The sequence below is a fragment of the Pristiophorus japonicus genome, chromosome 5, assembly GCF_044704955.1.
Source record: "Pristiophorus japonicus isolate sPriJap1 chromosome 5, sPriJap1.hap1, whole genome shotgun sequence".
NCBI classification, from domain to species: Eukaryota; Metazoa; Chordata; class Chondrichthyes; family Pristiophoridae; genus Pristiophorus; species Pristiophorus japonicus.
The window spans coordinates 40,917,803-40,934,627 of NC_091981.1; the positions used below are offsets into that span (position 1 = coordinate 40,917,803).

The following is a 16,825-nucleotide window of genomic DNA, read 5'->3' on the forward strand; positions in this document are numbered from 1 at the left end:
TACCCAAGGCCTAATGCATCAATTCCATTGTCCCACACCAAATAGAACAATTGCCCAGTAATCCAGTGCAAGAGATCTGAGAAAGAAAGACTTGAATTTATATGGCGCCTTTCACGACCACCGGATGTCTCGCAGCGCTTTACAGACAATGAAGTACTTTTGAAGTGTAATCACTGTTGTAATGTAGGAAACGCGGCAGCCAATTTGCGCACAAGCAAGCTCCCACAACCAGCAATGTCATAATGACCAGATGAGCTGGTTTTTTTTGTTTTATTGATTGAGGGATAAATATTGGCCAGGACACCGGGGATAACTCCGCTGCTTTTCCTTGAAATAGTGCCATGGGATCTTTTGCGTCCACTTGACAGAGCAGACGGGGCCTCAGTTTAACGTCTCATCCAAAAGACGGCACCTCCGACAGTGCAGTGCTCCCTCAGCACTGGATTGGAGTGTCAGCCTAGATTTTTTTTGTGCTCAAGTCCCTGGAGTGGTACTTGAGCCCACAATCGTCTGACGCAGAGGCAGGAGTGCTACCCACTGAGCCACAGCTGACAATGAGAAGTGAATGATGGGGTATTTGTTTTTCAAATTTAAAAATTACGGCTGCAGTTATGTAAATAATGTCAATCTCAGGTAAGTGTGATTTTTTTTTGCGATTTATGTTGTGGTGGCAGGAGTTATGTATTGGGAATGTTTTTGGTGTTTTTTATTCAGATTTCAGCCCCCCCCCCCCCACGGCCCTTGAGGCCTCTCTTAGGGAGTTCCAGGGCTGGCTGTTCAGCTCAGGATGTTCACTTGTTCAGTCAGCCTAGTATCCTAAAGGAGGTGTGCAACGCCTCCCTCAGGCCCAGCTTAAGAATTTTGCAACGGTGGCCGCAACAGAGACGCGGGAAAATTTCCATCCCAAGTAGTCTTAAATTATTAGCTGCCTTTCTGAATGCGTATCTTTAGAATAGATTTTAAGAACGACACCAGCAAAATTGTCTGGTTTTGAGATTGTGTAAGAGCAGTGTTGTCTGATATGTTAGCCACTAGTCATAAGTGACTAATTGGGAATCCAGATGTGGCTAATTGTATTTCTGGTTAGTAAATAAAGAACGACTAAGAGACACTGTCATTGGGTATGTGATCTCAATTTGCACTGCGTAGGCATGAGAACTTTAACCCTTTTGTGTGTTTATTGGTGAAATGGTAAGATGAAAAGCAGAGTTTGAAAGAATTTTTTGATCATTGCGAGTGCTTTACTGCCTTAGTTACTGAATGGCGGTAGATATTTGTTAAGTAAATAAACACCTGTGAAGTACATTTCATTTGCTTTGTAGGTCAAGCATTTTATTGCCCCATTTTTAAGGCCCGTTACCACCTCTTAGAGGGCCAACTCATCTGCAATTTCCCCCAGACCGGGGCGGCAGAAACGAGTTTTCACCGTGCCCATGTTTCCGCCCCGCCCGGCACTCCGACCTGTTGTCAACCGCATGCTGACCCCTTTTACGCCCCAAGGGGGAAATTGCCCTGTGGTGTCCCCGACAGCTTCGCAAGGCGGGAAGATGCCAGTGGCTGGGCGGTGCATCCGCCCTAAAAGGGGAGGGTGCAGCGCTGTGGCCGCCATTTTGTTTTAATTGTTGGCTCAACAATGGCGGCCTCTGCCCCGGTCGAAACCCTCCTTGGTGGCCCAGTGGGCTCCACGTAGGCCTCGCAGCATCCCTCCCCTTTAATTGAAGGGGACGTTACAATCTGTCAGCGCATGGACACGGCCCCGCTCCCGTCTCGCAATGGCGGTGTCACAGTTAAAGAGACAAATTTTCCAGCTCTTCCCTCCGACTCCCACTGGGTGGGAATTATCTGCCCCAAATGGGGCGTAGGGCAATTCCCCCCCTTGAATTTATAGAGCGCCTTTCACGACCACCGGACGTCTCAAAGCGTTTTACAGCTAATGAAGTACACTTGAAGTGTTGTCACTGTTGTAATGTAGGAAATTAGTGCATGTGACTATAACGCTATCACCCATGCCATATTTGTGGCTAGTTTTTTATTTCTATTGGACAAGATTGTGTTAGAGCTGGAATGGTAGTTGGACTAGGCTTAACTGGGCACAGTGCAAGCAGCTATTACTCAGGAAAGGCCTCCTTTAAGACCAATCTGGACATCCATGTTTGAGTAGACTTCGGGCCCCGATTTCATATGCACCCTGAAAGAAAAAAGGAAGACTTACATTTATATAGCTCGTTTCACAACCTCGGGATGTCCAAAGCACTTTACAGCTAATGAAGTACCTTTTGAGGTGTAGTCACTGTTGTGATATAGGAAACACAGCAGCCAATTTGCACACAGCAAGCTCCCATAAACAGTAATGTGATCACGATTGGAAAATCTGTTTTAGTGATGTTAATTGCGGGATAAATATTGCCCAGGACACCAGGGATAACTCCCTTGCTCTTCTTTGGATGAATGCCATGGGATCTATTAAGTCCACCTGTCAGGGCCTCTAACAGCACTGCACTAGAATGGAAGTGCCAGCCTAGATTATTATGTTCAAATCTCTAGAGTGGGACTTGAGCCCACAACTTCTGACTCAGAGGCAAGGGTGCTATCAACTGAGTCACAGCTGACATACATCACTAAGTCAAGGCTGACAAATTGGCTGCTGAATTTGACACTGCATTATTTACATTGCAGTAAAGCAAGTACCAAAATAATATTATGATTCACCTTCATGTGCACAGATTTGGCTTGTACTGGGTGGGGACATTCCCCACCCACCCCTGGTGTTCAATAACTAAACTAAAAATAATTTGACTGTTTACCATCTGGACTGTGAAATAAATCAAAATGCTTGACTTAAATTAAAAACAAACTTGGACTTAGTAAAGCCATCAGAAGAGGAGTTTTGACATTTGTGCATTTAAAAACTTCAACAAAACAGCAACCTGCACCTAATATGCTGCAGGCTCTATGGAGCCCATTATTGATACGAGCTTTTTGACCCTCGTATTTCTCCCTGCCCAAACGGGTGTATATAGAATGTTTAAAAAGTGTCTTTTTGAATTTTGTTCCGTCAGTTGGCAGAATATTTTTACCAGGAATCAGATTCAAAATAACCCATGGTTAAAAAAAGACACAAAACCAGGCCTATCATCTCCCCCACAATGCAAGGTGGCTGAGTGGACACTGGGATGTGTTTACACTTGAAAGGCAGATTTATGCTTCAGAACTGGCGACAAAAACATTAGAAAGCACCTCTGACCTCTGGCACTAATCCCAGTGTGTCTGGCACGGATCCAGACAGCAGTCACACACTACAATGAGCTGGAAAATATCATCATGGACACGCTGTTCTGAATCTGGGTGCTCAAGTATGCCTTCATTCTTTTCACATTCACGTAGTCTGCATCTGATTTATACAAATGTTGGGAAATGAATTTAGCCAACCTGATTGCAACTAGCAAACTCCCTTGTTTACAAAGCAGACACAGGACAGCTTTGATCAAATTAAACATGTTAACATGCTCAAAGTATCAAAAATACAAGGTAGCAAAAATACAATTCTAGACCTCTGGGTCATTCATAGTTTGAAGCATTGTGCTATGGGATGTGTTTTAAACTTTGGATGCATTCCCATGTGTTTTTTTCAGAGATCAATTTTCATTTTTATGCTTTTAGCCTGTGTTCTTGATTTGATTGGAATGATTTCACGAACAGGCACGCCTAGCAATGGGCAGTGTTCTCAAAAAAGCCCAAGTCAGGAAATCTCAGGCCCACTTTCCTGTCCATGATATTTATTAGCAGTGATGTCTTTGCATCGTCAACCATTCATTTAAAGATAAACAAATTTAAACATTCCAAAAGGTCACATTGCTGCAGTGTGAAGTTACCATGCTGACAATATGAGAGAGTTTTCAGAGTTTGTCATTTGTGCTTTCTACCCAAAATCACTGAAAAGTTCAAAAATCTAATGAATTAAATATTATTTTTCTCAGTTTGTAATCATTTCACGTTCCACTGGGTATTGAGTATATACTAATTATAATTTGTGCTTATAGTGTTAACACATTTCAGTGGTACACAATCTCACACCACATATGATCTTATGTTCACTTACAGCCTCAAAAAGACATTCTCATAGGTTGCATTTGAAGTGAATGCATCAGTTCAGATTGGATTAGCAACATCACTTTTGGGACCTGGATTTTATCCATCCGATACTGATAGGATGAAAGTCACATGTTTGCTGGTTGGAAGAGATCTGTAGAAAATAATCTTGGGTAATCTCATCGTAGTTTCCATAGAGACACATTACATCAGACTCTGATATGGTATTAGCATCAAAGTGACAATTGCCCCAATGTGCAAAAGGAAAGTGTCACGCTGGTGCCAGAGGGTGTTCTTTTAACATTGTCACTATTGTAACCGAGCAAAAGGTGCTTAACTCTGCAGCTACCTGTGCTTTACCCAAACTGGGAGTACTTTATACTAACATTGAGTCTCTGAAATGGTGCAGTCTTTCATTCCCCCAATCTAAACATCATTATTTGTGCAAAACTTAAATGCTATTTTTTAAAACCAGATCAATAGCTATTTCAGAATTAATAATGCCCCTATAAGGATCAAACAGGAAGTGTACATTCCTGTCTGGCATAGAAATAAAAAAGGGAAGGTGGCTCAACCGTGGCTATCAAGGGAAATCAGGGATAGTATTAAAGCCAAGGAAGTGGCATACAAATTGGCCAGAAATAGCAGCGAACCTGGGGACTGGGAGAAATTTAGAACTCAGCAGAGGAGGACAAAGGGTTTGATTAGGGCAGGGAAAATGGAGTATGAGAAGAAGCTTGCAGGGAACATTAAGACGGATTGCAAAAGTTTCTATAGATATGTAAAGAGAAAAAGGTTAGTAAAGACAAATGTAGGTCCCCTGCAGTCAGAATCAGGGGAAGTCATAACGGGGAACAAAGAAATGGCGGACCAATTGAACAAGTACTTTGGTTCGGTATTCACGAAGGAGGACACGAACAACCTTCCGGTTATAAAAGGGGTCGGGGGGTCTAGTAAGGAGGAGTAACTGAGGGAAATCCTTATTAGCCGGGAAATTGTGTTGGGGAAATTGATGGGATTGAAGGCCGATAAATCCCCAGGGCCTGATGGACTGCATCCCAGAGTACTTAAGGAGGTGGCCTTGGAAATAGTGGATGCGTTGACAGTCATTTTCCAACATTCCATTGACTCTGGATCAGTTCCTATGGAGTGGAGGGTAGCCAATGTAACCCCACTTTTTAAAAAAGGAGGGAGAGAGAAAACAGGGAATTATAGACCGGTCAGCCTGACATCGGTAGTGGGTAAAATGATGGAATCAATTATTAAGGATGTCATAGCAGTGCATTTGGAAAGAGGTGACATGATAGGTCCAAGTCAGCATGGATTTGTGAAAGGGAAATCATGCTTGACAAATCTTCTGGAATTTTTTGAGGATGTTTCCAGTAGAGTGGATAAGGGAGAACCAGTTGATGTGGTATATTTGGACTTTCAGAAGGCGTTCGACAAGGTCCCACACAAGAGATTGATGTGCAAAGTTAGAGCACATGGGATTGGGGGTAGTGTACTGACATGGATTGAGAACTGGTTGTCAGACAGGAAGCAAAGAGTAGGAGTAAATGGGTACTTTTCAGAATGGCAGGCAGTGACTAGTGGGGTACCGCAAGGTTCTGTGCTGGGGCCCCAGCTGTTTACACTGTACATTAATGATTTAGATGAGGGGATTAAATGTAGTATCTCCAAATTTGCGGATGACACTAAGTTGGGTGGCAGTGTGAGCTGCGAGGAGGATGCTGTGAGGCTGCAGAGCGACTTGGATAGGTTAGGTGAGTGGGCAAATGCATGGCAGATGAAGTATAATGTGGATAAATGTGAGGTTATCCACTTTGGTGGTAAAAACAGAGAGACAGACTATTATCTGAATGGTGACAGATTAGGAAAAGGGGAGGTGCAAAGAGACCTGGGTGTCATGGTACATCAGTCATTGGAGGTTGGCATGCAGGTGCAGCAGGCGGTTAAGAAAGCAAATGGCATGTTGGCCTTCATAGCAAGGGGATTTGAGTACAGGGGCAGGGAGGTGTTGCTACAGTTGTACAGGGCATTGGTGAGGCCACACCTGGAGTATTGTGTACAGTTTTGGTCTCCTAACTTGAGGAGGGACATTCTTGCTATTGAGGGAGTGCAGCGAAGGTTCACCAGACTGATTCCCGGGATGGCGGGACTGACCTATCAAGAAAGACTGGATCAACTGGGCTTGTATTCACTGGAGTTCAGAAGAATGAGAGGGGACCTCATAGAAACATATAAAATTCTGACGGGGTTAGACAGGTTAGATGCAGGAAGAATGTTCCCAATGTTGGGGAAGTCCAGAACCAGGGGTCACAGTCTAAGGATAAGGGGTAAGCCATTTAGGACCGAGATGCGGAGGAACTTCTTCACCCAGAGAGTGGTGAACCTGTGGAATTCTCTACCACAGAAAGTTGTTGAGGCCAATTCACTAAATATATTCAAAAAGGAGTTAGATGAGGTCCTTACTGCTAAGGGGATCAAGGGGTATGGCGAGAAAGCAGGAATGGGGTACTGAAGTTGAATGTTCAGCCATGAACTCATTGAATGGCGGTGCAGGCTAGAAGGGCCGAATGGCCTACTCCTGCACCTATTTTCTATGTTTCTATGTTTCTATGTTTCTAATATATTAGAACGTACAATGTTGATGTAATTGCATCCCTGATATGCCAGAACTCCCAGGCCACTTTACCCTCTGCCAATTTCACTGGTAGGCAAGAGTGCGAGGTTTTTGAAACATTAACGTTTCTGTAGCTGTTTACTATGCAGAGTTCAAACAGATCTTGTACCTCTAATGGGGAACACTTCAACAGCAAACGTTATTACAGAAATAATTTACCTGACATAACCAACAGATAGAGGCATGTTGAATTCCCAAAGTGTCTTGTTACCAATTGATGCTGTTTCTTTTGTTTAGACAAAAGGCCTAAACCCGAGTATTAATTTATTACCTAATGTTCATGTCAAAAGGACAAGGAAACGTCTATTTTGAACTTCCTGTAAGAGTTTACTTGGCAACCCAACCTGGCACGCCACGCGAAACCTTTATAATTGTGTTTACATGGTCATACATTCACCCAGCGCTTCAAACGTGGGATTTGTAAAACGATATTCCAATTCCAATAAAATATCAGGTACCTATTATATGATATAGCTGATTGAAACAAATGTCACTAACAATGCTGTGATATACTAGTGGAACTTCTCATTTGTGTTGGCTTACACATTACAATTCTGAATTTTCTACATATCGGGGTTGAAAAAGTCATTTTTGTGTATTCGTGCCTCTAAAGTGTATGTATATGCTAAGGTGATGATGTGTTCCTAACACAGATGAGACTGCACACAGGGAGGTTAAAGTAACAGTGACCTCAGTCTTTATTAAGACACTCCAGAGTGAGGAACAGGTCTTCGGGGCCGGCTTATATACAGTGCTCCCAAGGGATCCCAGCATCCCTTGGGACTTTAGGGGATGTGCTCCCTGGTGGCAGAACATGGGAGTGCATGCTTTACAGATACACAACATCACTCCCCACCCAAAGTCAAAGTGAAAACTATTTACAAGGTGAGGCGGTCGGGAGCCTTTCTTTCCCTGGTGGACCGCCTCGGTACAAATGTCTGTTCTGGTGTGTTAGCTGTGCCCTCACTGGGCTGGCATGTTGTTGGCCCTGCAGGGCTGCTGGGTGAGCCTGGCCTTGCTGGGCTGTTGGGCGTGATGGGTTCGATTTCCTGGTCCGGCGTGGTGTCGTGGGTGTGTGTTGTGGGTTCAAAAAGGGTGGTGTCTGCTGTGGGCTGTTCAGGGCAGTCTGTGAACCACAGCTTTGTTTGGTCCAGGTGCTTTCTGCAAATTTGTCCATTGTCTAGTTTGACTACAAACACCCTACTCCCTTCTTTAGCTATCGCCGCGCCTGCGATCCACTTGGGACCATGTCCATAGTTTAGCACATACACAGGGTCATTCAGATCAATTTCCCGTGACACAGTGGCGCGACCATCGTTTACATTTTGTTGCTGCCTCCTGTTCTCTACCTGATCATGCAGGTTGGGGTGAACCAGCGAGAGTCTGGTTTTAAGTGTCCTTTTCATGAGTAGCTCAGCTGGGGGCACCCCTGTGAGTGAGTGGGGTCTCGTGCGGTAGCTGAGCAGTACTCGGGACAGGCGGGTTTGGAGTGAGCCTTCTGTGACTCGTTTCAGGCTCTGTTTGATTGTTTGTACTGCCCGCTCTGCCTGCTTATTGGAGGCTGATTTAAACGGGGCCAAGGTGACATGTTTGATCCCATTGTGGGTCATGAATTCTTTAAATTTGGCACTGGTGAAACATGGCCTGTTGTCACTGACCAGTATGTCAGGCAGGCCGTGGGTGACAAACATGGCCCTCAGGCTTTCAATGGTGGCGGTGGCGGTGCTTCCCGACATTATTTCATATTCAATCCATTTTGAAAAAGCATCCACCGCCACCAGGAACATTTTACTGAGAAACGGGCCCACATAATCGACATGGATCCTTGACCATGGGCTGGAGGGCCAGGACCACAAACTTAGTGGCGCCTCTCTGGGCGCGTTGCTCAACTGAGCACACACGCTGCATTGCCGTACACAGGACTCTAAGTCAGAGTCGATACCGGGGAACCACACATGGGATCTGGCTATCGCTTTCATCATTACTATACCCGGGTGTGTGCTGTGGAGATCTGAGATGAACGTCTCCCTGCCCTTTTTGGGTAGCACTACGTGGTTACCCCACAACAGGCAGTCTGCCTGAATGGACAGCTCGTCCTTTCACCGCTGGAACGGCTTGATTAGCTCTTGCATTTCAACGGGGATGCTGGCCCAGCTCCCATGCAGTACACAGTTTTTTTACTCGGGACAGCAGAGGATCTTGACTGGTCCAAGTCCTAATCTGGCGGGCTGTGACAGGTAATTTATCATTTTCAAACGCTTTCATGACCATCATCAAGTTTGCAGGCTGCGCCATTTCCACCCCGTGGTGGCAATGGTAGCCGACTGAGAGCATCCGCACAGTTCTTGGTGCCTGGCCTGTGGCAGATGGTATAGTTATACGCTGATAGCGCGAGTGCCCACCTTTGTATGCGGACTGAGGCATTGGTATTTATCCCCTTGTTTTCAGCGAACAGGGATATGAGGGGCTTATGATCGGTTTCCAGCTCAAATTTGAGGCCAAACAGGTACTGATGCATTTTCATTACCTCGAACACACACACTAATGCCTCTTTCTCAATCATGCTGTAGGCCCTCTCAGCCTTAGACAAGCACCTGGAGGCATAGGCGACAGGTTGCAACTTCCCCGCAACGTTAGCTTGTTGTAATACACACCCGACTCCATACAACGACGCATCACATGCTAGCACGAGTCTTTTACACGGGTTATACAATACAAGCAGCTTGTTGGAGCATAAAATGTTTCTGGCTTTCTCAAAAGCAATTACTTTGTTTTTTTCCCCATACCCAGTTCTCACCTTTACGCAATAACACATGTAGGGGCTCTAAGAGGGTGCTTAACTCCAGTTGGAAGTTACCAAAATAGTTGAGGAGTCCCAGGAATGACCACAGCTCCGTGACGTTCTGTGGCCTGGGCGCATTTCTGATAGCCTCTGTCTTGGCATCTGTGGGCCGAATGCTGTCCGCCACGATCTTTCTCCCCAAAAACTCCACTTCTGTTGCCATGAAGATGCATTTCAACCTCTTCAGCCATAGCCCTACGCGATCCAGTCGCTGGAGGACCTCCTCCAGGTTTTGTAGGTGCTCGTGACCAATATGTCGTCCTGAAAAACCACCGTGCATGGTACCGACTTGAGTAGGCTCTCCATGTTTTTCTGGAAGATCGCTGCAGCTGACCGAATACCAATCGGGCATCTGTTGTAGATGATCAGTTCCTTGTGCCTGTTGATGCAGGTGTGAGGCCCTTCGAAGACTCCTCCAGCTCCTGCATCATGTAGGCCGAAGTCAGATCGAGCTTGGTGAACGTCTTGCCTCCTGCCAGCGTCGCAAATAGACCGTCTGCCTTAGGAAGTGGGTATTGGTCCTGTAGCGAGAAACGATTAATAGTTACTTTATAATTGCCACAAATCCTGACCGTGCCATCACTTTTGAGTACTGGAACAATCAGGCTGGCCCACTCGCTGAATTCCACTGGGGAGATGATGCCCTCGCGTTGCAGCCTGTCCAGCTCGATTTCCACTCTCTCCCTCATCATGTGAGGTACCGCTTGGGCCTTGTGGTGAATGGGTTGTGCCTCTGGGACCAAGTGGATCCGCACCTTTGCTCCGGAAAAGTTTCCAATGCCTGGCTCAAAAAGGGAAGGAAATTTGTTCAGAACCTGGGTACATGAGGCCTCATCGACATGTGATAGTGCTTGGATGTCATCCCAGTTTCAGCAGATTTTGCCCAGCCAGCTCCTTCCAAGCAATGTGGGGCCATCACCCGGGACAATCAGAGTGGCAGTTCGTGCACTGTGCCCTCGTAGGTGACCTTGACCATGGCGCTGCCCAGGACAGTGATAAGCTCTTTGGTGTACATTCTCAATTTCGTGTGGATGGGATTCAGAGCTGGTCTGAGTGCCTTGTTGCACCACAGTCTCTCAAACATCTTTTTTACTCATCATGGATTGGCCAGCGCCAGTGTCCAGTTCCATGGCTACGGACAAGCCATTCAATTTTACGTTTAGCATTATAGGTGGACATTTTGTTGAAAATGTGTGCACCCCATGTACTTCAGCATCTGCCTCCTCTCCCTCAGGCTCGTAATTGCTTTGATCCACCATGGACCGATCTTCCTCTGGTTAGCAGGTTTTGCAGAGCTTGCAGCTTGTTTGCAAGCTCATTGGAGGTGCCCCATTGTTCCACAACTCTTGCAAACATACCCTTTGAAGCGACATGAATAGGTTGAATGGAAGCCTCCGCACCGCCAACAAGGTGTGAATTGCCTTACATTCATCCTTTGTTGCAGATTATGAATCATCTGGGTCACCTGAGGCCTGCTAGCAGTTGCAAACTCGTGGTTTCTGCCCTGTACATTTCTGCTCGCAAACACAGTTCTAGTTAATTTGTGAACATTGCTAGCACTTGTGTGCTGAGAGATTTGGTTGGTGTTATCACTGGTGGACATAAACGCCTGTGCTATCGCAATGGCCTTACTGAGGGTCGGTGTCTCTACAGTCAAAAGTTTTCGTAGGATGGTCTCATGACCAATGCCCAGTACAAAAAAGTCTCTGAGCATTTGCTCCAGGTAGCCATCAAATTCACATTGTCCTGCAAGTCGCCTTAGCTCTGCGACGTAACTCACCACTTCTTGACCTTCAGATCGCTGGCACGTGTAGAACCGATGGCTCGCCATCAGCACGCTCTCCCTTGGGTTAAGATGCTCCCGAACCAGTGTACACAGCTCCTCATATGACTTATCTGTGGGTTTCACCGCAGCCAGAAGATTCTTCATGAGGCTGTAGGTCTGTGCCCCGCAGACCGTAAGGAGGACCACTCTCCTTTTTGCAGCGCTTCCTTCTCCGTCAGCTCATTGGCTACAAAGTACTGGTCTAACCGTTCGACATAGGCTTCCCAGTCCTCACCCTCCGAGAACTTCTCCAAGATGCCCACAGTTTGCTGCATCTTTGCATTGGATTCGTGTACTCGTCGCCAGTTATTGTGTTCCTAACACAGCTGAGACTGCACACAGGAAGGTTAAAGTAACAGTGACCTCAGTCTTTATTAAGACACTCCAGAGTGAGTAACAGGCCTTAGGGGCTGGCTTATATACAGTGCTCCCAAGGGATGCTGGGATCCCTTGGGACTTCAGGAGATGCACTCCCTGGTTGCAGAACATGGGAGTGCATGCTTTACAGATACACAACTGTGATGATTTAAATTTTTCCCTGCACAATGGAAAGTGCCTCTTGTTCAATTTTTGGCACTGATCATTGGTGGCAATGCTGGACTGCTTTCTAATACTCTGGCAATGCAACTTAACAGCATCCACAATACCTTTTTTTACATAAGTCCCTATTAGTGCAGTAGTTTAGTTGATAGTGTTGGGCAGAAACATGTGAGATTAAATTCTATTTATATCGGGGTTAACACCTACACAAATTGCAATTCCAGGAAACCCTGGTGAAAAAAAAATTCATTTTTATTTGGTGACCCTATATATAGCAGTGTTTCATCTTCTGTCAAATAGGGAAAATTTTGGGGTTTTTTATACGACTTTAGTCAGACCGAGTGATGTGGGTTAAAGATTGCTTTTGGATCAGCGGTATCTTTGAAAGGGTTTCTTTGTGTCAGAGGGCAGCCAATACATAAAACACTCCTGGCTCTGTTACATTTCACTAAGATTCGTCTGTCTAAGATGGTTTTCTTCATTAATATTGTTGCCTATGTTGAGAAATATGAAAAAATATTTACTGTCTATGTCATTCCTTTTGAGGTGTTAATGTATGTGAGTTTGTAGACTGAGTGGAAGGGGTAATACTATATTTAAAGGGTCACCTTAGTTCAGTGGCATGCTATCTGCTCCTAATGGACAGTGCCTCTTTACTCAGTTGAGTGTGTGGAGGAAGCCCAAATCACAGCAACATATTAACAGATAAATTGAAACTAATGTACATCGCGGCTCTGTGTCTGAGTTGTGGAACTCCCAATTGTAGGCTAACATCCTTGCAAGGCTCTAGCGATACAATGGCAAAACATAAAGGCCTGCAATTTGCAGTCGAGATGATGGTGAACTGACTGAGTTCGCCGTCATTCCGCCTTTGGAACTGATCGCAGTTTCGGAATTTGCTGCATGCGCAGGCGGAAATCCAGAAGTTACGGTCAGTCAATGAGAGCTTCAAAACTGCAGCATTGTTTTCCCCCCCCCCCCCCACCCCCAAAACCCACAGAGCCGTCATTCAATGAAATCTCAGAAATCATTGAAACTGACGAAAACTACGGCTCTTCCACAGTAAGTACGCTGTTAAATTCTCCACTAAAAGTTAAGCCTAAAGAGATCAGATGTAACTGGGGTTTTAACAACATATTGACTGCTAAACAAATGTTAAGGGCCTGGAAAACTAATTTTTATTTTGTGCAGTGTGAAATTTGTCTTATTTTAATAAAAAATTACATTTTTTAAGAAACTTTTCAAAAAAAATGTTTTCATTTTTTTTTTAAGTTTGTCTATTTTTATTTCAGGTTTTCCTTTTCCCCATGTGAGAGCCCCAATCTTTGTTTTGCTCTCTCTAACTATTTTAAAAAGTTCGAATTTTAAGAGCTTACTCGCTTCCTTGGTCGCTGTCTGAGAATTCTACCTTTTGATTGGTTGCTTAGACAGCCTGTTGACGTCACAGCAATTCGAACAAGGGAATCCCCACTGAACTCCATTGAATTGAAGGTCAGAAAACCCGAACTTCTCGACACAGGGATTGCGAGATCCTTGTGCGGAGCGTACTTCGGGGCCAGCGGTGAACGCCTTCGCTTCGTTGCTGACCGCAAATTTTGGGTCAAAGTGAATAGCAATAGTAGGATGATCACTGGGAACCCCCTAAACCGTCAGGGTCAGTGGCACTTGGGTGAAAGATGTTTGGTTGTAGCTTTCAATTTCAACAGTAAATACTATCACTCCTATGCTGTCTCCAGCATGGTTAGATTGACAGTAAGGAGTTAAGCAGAGTGTGCCATTTTGTTGGTGGCCTTCCCTCCTCTGTATTAACATGTCCATGCTTTCCTCTTAGTGATGAATCATAATACCTTACCTTACTAATGGCGGGGAATAAGAGACACTGCCTGGTTTTCTAGACAAGAAGTTCCATTATAGATCCAGATTGTGCCATTGAAATACTTTACAGCACGACCACTATGTTAAAATCAAGCCTGGCAAAATTCTGTTCCCCACTTTCAACTGTTAAGTAATGTTCACACATGTAGTTGTGACACTGAGGATAATCTTAACTTTTGTTGCTGAGCAAAAAACAAGTGATAGCAAATTGGCCACCATTTGTCCAATTTTCTTTTCCCTAGCCAGAGTAAAATAGGTTGCCAATTTGCTATCTGTGATAAAAGTTAAAATTACCACCACTGACATTACTTAAAGCACATTGAAGAAAAAAAGAGCTTGCATTTATATAACACCATTCACATCCTCAGGGCATTCCAAAATACTTAACAGTCGATGAATTACTTTTGTAGTCACTGTTGTAATGTAGGTAAATATGGCAACCAAAGTCCCATAAATGGCAATGAAATAAATAACAAAGTAATCTGTCTTTAGTGATGTTGGTTGAAGGATAAGTATTGATCAAGTCACCAGGAGAACTCCCTGATGCTTCTTCAAAATAGTACTATGCAATCTTTTATGTCCATATGTCCATATGAGGGTCAAGGATACACAAGGACATTAGGATTTTCTTTTGTTTTTAGGATATAGCTTTTTGCACTATAAATCATTGTAAGAAGATTATTGCATTGTAAGGATACTTCCAAGCATTATAGATTGATTTTTATGAGGTAAATATGTACTATTCAGTCAGCCCATTTAAACTTAGTATTGCATTGCCAACCAAAACCATTTTTTTAAAACAGTGCATTGCCCATATTGTCAATAACAAATTAGAAAAAGTTAATATTCTTATAGCAGCTGTAGATTCAAATATAGTTAACCACATGAGGCCTTTCAGCCAAGGCTTGTAAAAATAATCGCACAAGTTGACATGTCAATTTTTGAGAAACAAAAATTAGATTGGTATCTTAAGTTCACTGGTGCTTTATGGCAAACGTAGACCAAATTGTTTTTATCAAACTATCAGATCTTCTGTGGCATTGTTCACGGTGAATCATGCAGTAATTTAGCTCTTTTATATGTTTCACCAAACAACTTAACTGGAGGGAGTTCCCAGCTATCCCCAGGAAATTTCACCGATGGCACCTCCTGACAGGCCCACTGAGAGCAGGCGTAGGTTCCGTCGTGGGCCTAGTTGGCTTCCGGTTAAACAGTGCTTCAATTTCAAAATTCTCAAACTTATTTTCAAATCCCTCCATGGCCTCGCCCCTCCCTATCTCTCTAATCTCCTCCAGCCCCACAACCCTCTAAGATGTCTGCGCTCCTCTAATTCTGCCCTCTTGAGCATCCCTGATTATAATCGCTCAACCATTGGTGGCCATGTCTTCTGTTGCCTAGGTTCCAAGCTCTGGAACACCCTGCCTGAACCTCACCACCTCTCTACCTCTCTTTCCTCCTTCAAGGCGCTCCTTAAAACATACCTCTTTGACCAAGCTTTTGGTCACCTGTGGTAATTTCTACTTCTGTGGCTCGGTGTCAAATTTTTTATCTCATAATACTCTTTTGGACATTTCACTACATTAAAGGCGCTATATAAATACTTGTTGTTGTTGTAGTAAAGGCCTCAGATAATCATGGGATTGCTTGTTGGACCAAACGAACAGAAGGTGCTAATCTCAGAAAAAATCTTAATAAATTTGTCTAATAATTTCTTGCTAAATGGTTGAGGTAAAGCGATTGTTTTTATTTTTGAAATTGTACAGGGTATTTCCTTTTTTGATAAAGTTGCAGGTCTGATTGCGGCTAAGCCAAACATTGAGACCATTAATATTTCTTAATACGTTTATATTTTAAACTGATTTTTCTTCAGGTTTTGATTTCCGTGTATAGTGAATGGCTCGTAGCACTGTGTACCTGCTTCTCTCTCGCAGCTGTGAACCTGGCAGTCATGCTGCTGCCAAACCCCTTCCCACCCCCCTACCACTCTGCTACTGAACCCCTCTAACTGTTGTTACCCTTGCCCATCTTGTTGTGCCCCGCTGCCTTTTTCCTGCTCTCACTGGTCTTTTTGCTGCTCTCACCAACTACACAACGCAACCGTCAACCTTCAAGTGTATACTACATGACACAAAATCATATATGTAGGAGCGTTCATCAGAGCAAACCCCACACTAGATTCCTAGCCAATAAGTGAGCTGAATTGCCACTATTCTTTTATATTATTTCAGGTTCACGAGACCTTGATATCTCTTTCTGGGAGGAGACCTGAAATATAGGCACCTGGCAAAAGAACTAGAGGGGAGATGAGGAGAATTTTTTTTACGCAATGAATTGTTATGACCTGTAATGCACTGCCTGAAAGGGTGGTGAGAGCAGATTCAATAATAACTTTCAAAAGGCAATTGGATATATACTTGAAAAGGAAAAATTTGCAGTGCTATGTAGAAAGAGCAGGGGAGAGGGACTAATTGGATAACTCTTTCAAAGAGATGGCACAGGCACAATGGGCCGAATGGCCTCCTTCTGTGCTGTCTGATTCTATGATTCACTCAGAGCAGCTGCTGAATTGGAGCAGTTGTGCCCTGAGATCCATTTCATTCTGATTACCATGAAACTCCCAGCAGCCCATTTTTATTTTCAGTTCTGAACCTTGAAATGGCTCCAGGAGAGTTAACCTGCATCGAGTTGTTCCTGGAACGGGTCTGATTGGGTCTCCGGAGATGTATTTAATTCTGACACAATCCGACAGTACATTTAGTCTTGAACAAAATGCCTTCTGGACAACATTATCTTATTTTTCTGCATGTTAATATTTTACATCTGCATGTCATTCTGTGACTGGAGTGCACATAAAAAGATGTGATTACATAGCAATTGTGGAAAAATTATAAATAATTATCAGCAAAGTACGGCCAAAGTGATAATGACAAACAACTTTACAACAACCAGAACTTCAGTGCTATATTGAGAG

The 16,825-nt window shown here is 44.1% G+C and overlaps 1 protein-coding gene across 3 annotated transcripts in view; it reads left to right on the forward strand.

The window, feature by feature from the left end:
* The window catches only part of LOC139263787 (genetic suppressor element 1-like), a 224,737-nt gene that overhangs the window by 94,368 nt on the left and 113,544 nt on the right, over window positions 1-16,825 (forward strand). The window lies entirely within an intron of this gene.